The sequence below is a fragment of the Phytophthora infestans genome, genomic scaffold (assembly GCF_000142945.1).
Source record: "Phytophthora infestans T30-4 supercont1.88 genomic scaffold, whole genome shotgun sequence".
NCBI lineage: Eukaryota > Oomycota > Peronosporomycetes > Peronosporales > Peronosporaceae > Phytophthora > Phytophthora infestans.
The window spans coordinates 74,858-83,426 of NW_003303671.1; positions in this window are offsets into that span (position 1 = coordinate 74,858).

Below are 8,569 nucleotides of genomic sequence, written 5' to 3' on the forward strand. Positions count from 1 at the left end.
TTTCTTCGACTAGCGGGCTTGGGTGTAGGTACGGTGTTGGCTTAATCGGTGAATCTGCAAATGCATACCGTTTCGCCTTCACTTTCCCTTGTTTTGTTAGCGGATCTTGACTTGCGTCAAGATCCGCAGGGGTCCCCGAGGGGACCTGGGGAGGATAGAGAGGTTTTTCTTCTAGATCCGGATCCGGATCCACCTCTCTTCCGTCGACAGAGTTCCTCCCAAAACTCCATCGATCCGCGGATCTTGTTTCATTCAGCAGCGTCTTCGTCGATCCGATCTCCGACGACGCCTCTTCCCCTGGCTCAATCTTCACTTGATCATCTTCTTGGGACTCACGGTGAAATCCCGAGTCACCAAAAGATCCGGGCACGCGCACCATTGTGGTGTAGCGGGATCAGCAAAATCTGCGAGATTGCCAGATCCAACTTACCAACTGCGCCCAGACACCGACTAACGGAGGGGGTCCCCCGATGATCCGTGTTCTGCTGAACTTTCCTCACCTTGTGTACCCGTCGGTAGGGCGGGATCTGCTCTCTCGGTAACTTCCGAAGAGTTCAAGTGGTGAAGCTTGAGTGTCTTGGCGAGACGTGGGGATGGGGTGGAGCAGCAGTGGAAAATCTTCACTCTGCGTCCGTGGATGGTTCCGTATCCTAAGCGAATATTCGAGCTTATGGATCCGGGGCCTAGATCGTGGATCTGGCCGTAGGGTTGCCTTGCGGGTGTGTTCCCTTGCCTTTGTAGCTCCTTTGCGTTGTACTTGCCGCCTCCTGTGACGGGATCTTGAGAGTTGAGATCTTCTAGGGTGTAACCGACCAAGTAGTAATTCGGTTAACCTGTTGGATCTGCACGTGTATAGGACAAGCTTACTAGGTTGTAGGATCTGGCCAATGTATTATCCAGTTATCACTACCAACACTAGATTCGCAATTCCCAACCTTCTCCGAGCTCGTACGGCCAATGTCATTCCGATTCTTGAGGACAGGAAGGCACTTGCGTGTAGCTGTGCAAAAAGAAGTCTGTATTGATACTTAAGCCTATACCTGCCTGGATTTCTACCTTCTATGCCTTTCACCTGCTGAATCCCTTACCAGGCTCGGCTGCATGTCCTTTCTCTCCTTGACCCATCATCCCAGCTGTGTTATCCTCAGATCCACCGGATCCATGGCGTAATCATTATGTCCACCTTATTATGGGTAAACTCATCCGGATCCAGGCTGCTTGGATCCACTTCACTGTATGTGTATGCTCGTCATGGATCCGAGCTCTCCAATCCTCCAGCATCGTTCTGCGACCGTCTGTGATCGCCATTGTCCCACGAAAGTTTGCGATCCACTGCATCCACCATCCCTGTATCCTGGATCCAGGTCCTTCTATGCGGGATCTTCCCTCCTTGGATCCGAACTCGGAAGTATGGGATCCGGGACACCTCGTGGTGGACCTTGACTTCTCGTTAGTCGTGGAAACTAGATCCACCTTCAGATAACACCTACCATCATTTCTTCATAGGATCCACACTCGATCCACCCTTACGTAGTATATCCCATATCCACCTAAGTGAACCCAGGTAAGGGTGGATCCTAGGTATTCCTTGGTGGATCTTGCCTTCCCGTACATCACCCATACCAGATCCATTGTTGGCTCATACGGAATGCCGCTCGTCATGGCCAATCCACCTCAGGCAACGTGCATCCGCGCCGGGCGATCCAAATCCTCTCTAATCACTTGGAATTGTCACTGATTCGGGATAGTGACTCCTTGCTAGGTCTATTCTCTTATTTCTGAGAAAGCACTTCACCACAATTTAGACCACAGTAAGCGGGTCTCGAACTACACGTAAGCTCACCACAGCGCCCGGAGTTGTTTGCAACGTTGTGAACTTGGCTGAAGGCGCACTGAAATGTCCTTGGTCGTTTGCATTCGTCGCAGCAGCTCAAAACTCGCAGGAAGAACCTGGCGGACGCTTCAAGGACGCAACAACAGTAACAAACGTGTCACTGCTGCCACTGAACCCCGGCGGTATACGCTCACGGACTGTAGTCCAGCCGATATCACAGTCGCATTGTTGCAGAGCCTGAAAGCTGATGAGGGGGAAGCATTCCCTAGCACAGATGTCATTCTCCTGCGTGAGTAGTCGACGCATACGCCACGAGATTGTGGCATGATAAGTCGTTGCCGCTAGTAGCTCGGGGGTTGAAGGAGCTCGCGGTAATGGCGTCGCTGGGATCTCCAGTGGTTTACTACTTGCACTCCATGAGCTCCAGCCAAAAGCGTACGAATACTGCGCTCGAACACGGAAGCTGAAGGCTCTACCAGTCTGCAGCCCCGTGACTTGGTAGATGCATTCATCCGAGCAAATACGTCGATGTTGACCAGGAGAACTTGGAGCCATACGCAGATACTAAACATCTACTTGGTCTCCGCCTCCAGTCAACTGAACTGACACCGCCTCCGTATACAGCGACACCAACGGCAGCGGATCTTCCCCGTCGTACCCACGAGATCAAAGAGAATGATCCACTCGAACGCTCCATCAGCATCCAGCGCATTCTATCACTACCGTTCATTCTTTTGTGTATTTTAGATAATGAGCCTCGTTGAAATGAATGCTCAAAACAGTCCTATTTTCAGTTGTCATGAGAAGTGCAGCTCATGGACGTTGAAGTGCTATTTTAGTGATAGAAAATTTTAGAATGGTAGTAATCGCCGTTTTCTGTGTGTGTGGTCCCGTCCACATTTTGTGTAACGGGGTACGTAGCCCTAAGTGTACCCTGGTTACATGAAGAGTGACACGTCACCCTTCAGACGTATGACACGTCATACTTCGGGATATTTGGTACAAAGTACCAAGGTCGTCCAAAGCCAACCATTGGTTAATGACATTGCATTTCTATAGGTGACTCATAGTTTGTATTAAACCCAAGCTTTATCTACCTATAAATATACTCAGTTTATATTCTACCTTAATTAGGTCACTTCGCTCTCTTTTGAATAAAGAGGGGCCATGTGAACTGCCGTTCACTGAGAGTTTGTATACTCTTGGAAGCTAACTTCCTCTAGCTCAAAGTGCTGTGTGACCCCGTCACACTTGGTAGCACTCGTAGTCAATCCACGCCACCGCGGGTAGACTACCTGAACCTCTCCGAAGTTCGTTGCCATGGCCAGGAGCGACTTCTCCCATATGAACGACTCTCAGTTCGAGTCGGTTCGGAAGATGGCAGGCATCTTCGGGATGGAGGCCCGGCAAAGCCTGGTGGTGTCAGCATCGGCCGAGCAGCTCGAGCGCGTCAATGCGTTTGACGTGTACGAGCAGGGCCTCATCGCGCATGTGCGGAAAAACCTGCAGGCTCCGGCGGCGGAAGCAAATCCGCCTCACCCAAAGCCAATACGGCTGAAGGTTAAGCCGTATGAAGGGAAGGGAGGCGAGAACCTTCGCTTCTGGGTCCGAGAAGTAGAGCTCGCGATGGACGCGGCTCTGATCTCGACCGAGCAACTTCGTGTTGCTTTTGCACTCTCCAACCTTAGCGGCCGTGCTAAGCGTTGGGTGACACACGGGAAGCAACATCCCCTGGATGTTTCACATCCTGGGCTCAGCCGTGTGAACAGCTCCGAGCCGCGTTCCTGTCGGCCAGCTACGAGTACCGCCAGCGTTCGCGCTTCCTCTCGTGCAAACAGGGGAGGCGTGAACTGCACGAGTACGTGCAAGAGATACGGGAGCTCACGGCGTCCCTAGTGGGAAACCCACTCAACGAACACATCAAGATGACTGTGTTCATGGACAGCCTTCGAGTGGGTCCCGCACGCACTCAGCTGTTCCGGGTGCAGTCAAACACCCTTGAAGAGGCGATTCAAGTGGCTCTTCAAGAAGAGTACAGCCATCGCCAGGCGCGTACGCCGGCCTTAGCCTGACCTGGGAGTTCCATGTCGGCCCCCGGTCGAACAAGTCCCATAGGACCAGCTCCCATGGAACTCGGGTCCGCCGAACAGCGTGACATCCGCCGCTTCGGCTGCGGGAGGATGGGCCACTTCAAGCGCGACTGTCCCGCGGAAAAACTCCGCAGACGGTCTTTCCCCAAGCCCGTCCTCAAGGGTCACTGGCAGAAGCCAGGATCCCGGGGACAGGGTAACGCCGGAAACCAGTAGGGGCGGGGCGCCCTTCTGAGGAAGAACTAAGTTTTCGTGATGGGTGCGTGGGTGGCGCGTACCACGGGGACTTAGCCCCTGAAAGTCTTCGCACTCTCGAATCGGCGAAGAGCAGCGGCGGGTTGCGCGTAGTACACGGTCGTGTACGGGGATACGATCATCCCTTTAGAATCTTGATCGATTCTGGGGCGTCGAAGAATTTCGCACGCCGCCAGACAGGTGCTCGTAATAGCAACAAGTTGTCCGATGCTTTGAGAGAAAGCAAGGGCAACGGGACGGTGTCAGTGCGACTGGCCGACGGGAAGGTCGTCACTGTCCCCAACGTCCAAGTGGATCTGGCCGTCCTGTTTGAAGACTTTGACAGCCTCGAACAGCTCACAGTTCTTGACATGGATCCGTACGATATGATCCTGGGCATGCCCTGGCTTGAGGTGCACGAGCCCTGGATCGACTGGCGAGGCAAAACAATCGGTGCCAGCCGCCCTGCGCAGTCCGACAGAGCATTGGTGAGTCATGTTCCACCTCTGTCAGGACCCGGGGCACCCGCAAGGGTTGCCAGGGTACCAAAGCATCCGGCAGATGCTTTAGAGGCGTCGACGTATATGACGACTCCAAGGATGCTTTGATGGTGGCAGCGCCCAGAAGAGGCGCTGGCCAAGTGGGTAACTTAGGTCCACAGGCGGGTAACTTAGTTCCGCAGACAGCTGCAGCTGTCACGAACACTGAGAACAGCGTGTTCAGAGTGGGTAACAGAGTTCCACTCACGGTCGCCCAGACCTTAACTGAAGAGGAAGACGTCGGATACGCTTCCTGTGTGGGTAACAAAAATCCACACGCGGTCGCCCAGACCTTAACTGAAGAGGAAGGCGTTGAACACGCTTCCCGTGTGGGTACCATAGTACCACACGAGGCCACGAGTGCCTCGGATGTCGTAGCGCCGACATCCCTAGACATGGGCAGCAAAGCTTCACGTCGCGGTCGCCGTCGTCAACGACGCCACCGCCGCCTCAAGTCGGATCCGAACTTCGTTCAGATCGACGTCGCTTCAAGCGACTCGGCGTCCAGGGCCCGGGCTCCTCCGACAAGGCCGGTGGAAGAGTGTTATCACATCTTCGATGGCGAGACCGGTTTGCCCGTCAAGGCATCTGGTGTTCACTTGGAACCGTTGCCAGAGGTTGCTGTTTTACTAACCCTCGAGGAAATGACGGTTGAGTCTTTCCTGGCCAACCTCAAGGCTGGAGAGATTGCCGAGATGGTGCTCATGAGACCTGAGACCACTCGGGAGGAGCTGAACTCCTCCTCTGTCTTGGACGAGAACGTCCTGGAAGACCTAAACAGACAGCGTCAGACGCGCTTGGGTTCTGAGATCTTAAAGCACCCCAAGGGTCCGGTGTATCCTTTGGTAACGGAGTATGCGGACGTGGTGAACAAAGACCCACCGACCCAACTCCCACCGGATCGAGGCGTACGGCATGAGATTGATCTCGTGCCCGGCACCAAGTATTGTGTCACGAGGCAGTGGCCTCTCCCGCGCGAACAGTGCGAGGTCATTGATGCCTTCTTCGCCGCGAAAGCGAAGGCAGGCATGGTGCGGGAGTCGAAATCCCCGCACTCGACGCCGACTTTCTGCGTTCGAAAGCCGAATGGAAAGTGGCGTCCGGTTCACGCTTAAAACAAGCTGAACAACGCAATGGTGCCGGCCCAAACACCAATCCCACGAGAGGATGTGTTGTTAAACAACATGGCCGGGAGCGTTCTGTACAGCGCGCTGGATTTGGTAGACGTATACTACCAACTCCTGATGCGGGAGAGTGATATCTTGCTCACCGCGGTGAGCACCTCAAGCGACATGCTTTGGGAGTGGCTCGTCATGCCGCAGGGCTTGTCTAACGCCCCGGTGACGTTCAATCGCCTGGTGACGCAGCTGTTCCGCCCTTTGTGTACCTTCGTACAGGCGTACTTCGACGCCATATTCGTCCATAGCCGTGCCGAGGGAGGCAATACAGCCATGGAGGTGCATCTAGGACAACTCCGTCGAGTGTTGGACGTAATGCGAACGAGCAAGCTCTACGTCAACATCGACAAGTGCGTTTTCGCGTCACCAGAGATTAAAGCACTCGGTTGCTTCGTAAGCAACGTGGGCGTTCGGGCTGACCCAGACAAGGTCAAGGCCATAACAGCATGGCCGACACCCCGATCCCAAAAGGAACTTCGAAAGTGGTTGGGCTTGGCCAACTACCTTCACAAGTACAGCGCAGGGTACGCGGGCTTCGCTAAGCCCTTGTCGAGCCTCCTTCAGAAGGACGCCGACTGGCGCTGGGCGCAAGAGCACCAGGATGCTTTTGACAGCATCAAGGCTATTCTCCAAGAGGCCCCTGTCCTGGCCCTGCCGGACGAGACGAAGCCCTTTAGCGTCGTCTGCGATGCCTCCGATTACGCCATCGGATGTGCATTGCTGCAGGCCGACACGGCTGGACATGAACGAGTCATCGTTCCAGTCCAGGCAGCTCAAAGTCGCCGAGCGAAACTACCCTATCCACGACAAGGAACTCCTGGCAATGCAATATGCCCTTGTAAAGTTTCGTGTTCACCTTCCGGGCTCTCGGCCCTTCGTGATCTACACAGACCACGCATCCTTGAGGACGGCGACTAACTCGCTTCACCTATCCCAAAGGATGGCGAGGTGGCTGTTCTTCTTCGCGGAGTACAACTTCCGCGCCGAATACAAGCCGGGCAAGCTCAACGTGCTTGCAGACGCCCTCTCTCGGCGTCCTGACTATGAGTTGGCCCACATCACACGGGTGACAATGAATCTATATGATCGGATACGCATGGTGTATCGGGACGATGAGGCTGTCGCGCCTATCGTCAAGCTCCTTATGTCCGACTGGCTCTCGTCGCGACAGCGCTCACGGCTCCACCGATAGGAGTTGAAGGATGGCCTTCTCTACTACCGGGTGGAGCCCAATGAACCTCCACGGGTGGTCGTACCCAACGACGAGGATCTGAAGTTCGATATCCTCGCAGAGGCGCACGACGCGCCCTCCAGCGGCCACTTGGGTCGCGAGAAGACCTTTCTGTCGGTCGGTCTCAGGCCTTCTGGTGGACCCACATGTACAAGTGGGTCGCCCGGTACGCTAAGACATGTGAAACATGTCAGCGGGTCAAACCCGCAGGGCACTCTTCGGCTCCACTACAGAGCCTGCCCGTACCGGCTGACTGTTGGAAGTCGATGAGTCTTGACTTCATCTTTGGGCTTCCCGATGGACACGGCAACACCGGAATTTTGGTGTTCGTGTGTCGGCTGAGCAAGATGGTACATCTTGCTCCGGTTCCCGTCACTGGTATGGGCGAACAAACCGCAAGGTTCTTCGTTGATGGCGTGTTCCGCTATCACGGTCTCCCGGAGACGATTGTCGCGGACCGAGACCCGCGGTTCACGGCTGCGTTTTGGAAAACGCTGTTTCCTTTACTGAGAACTCGTCTGCAGATGTCCACTGCGGACCATCCGCAGACAGACGGCCAGACAGAGCGCGTCAATCGAGTGCTCGAGGACACTCTGCGCAGTGTGTGCGCGGCAGCACCACGTACGTGGTCGACGCAGCTTCCAGTTGTTGAGTTTGCGCTCAACAACGCGGTGCACGCGTCTACGGTGCTCACGCCGCTCTACTTGAACGGCTTCCGTCACCCCAGAGTGCCTCTCACGCTTCGAGGAGACACTGACTCCTCTATTCTAAGTGGGGGAGAAGCTCGGAAAGCCCTTTCCTCCCAGGTCTCGGATGTGATACCAGTTTCGCCGGAAACAAGTGGAATCCTTTATGGATACCAAGCTGAGCGTTGCCAGCAGGGTCCGCGATGACATGGCAGCGGCGCAAGATAAACAAAAGGAGTACTCCGACAAACATTGAAGAGTGAACTTAAGTGTATTTAAAGTGGGGGGCTTAGTGTTACTAGACACGAGGAGCCTACCTCTTGACACTGTCAGCTCTGTCGGCAGCGATAAGCTGAAGCACCGCTTCATCGGACCATTTGCAGTCCTGGCCAGACATGGTGCGTCCTACACCATCGACCTGCCAAAGTCAATGACGACGCACCCGACGTTCTATGTTGGACGTCTTAAGCGGTACTTTGATCCGCAGGGGGTTGCTGACTCGCAGACCCACCTTGACCCAGCTCCTCGAAGCGAGGGCCGGTCACAGACGTCGACGAGGGCGTCGGAGCAGGCACCCAAGCCTCAGTCGGAACGGCAAGGCTGCGGTCAAGACCGTACGCCGGAGGGGCTCCGTACGAACGGACCCCGGAGCCATACGCCGAGTACGCTGAGTACGCCGGATACGCACCATTCGCGTACGTCTGGGAGTGTGCCGCAGCCGGCTCCGGACGTGGCAGCAGAGCCTCGATCCGTCGGATCATGCGAAAGGCCTCGTCC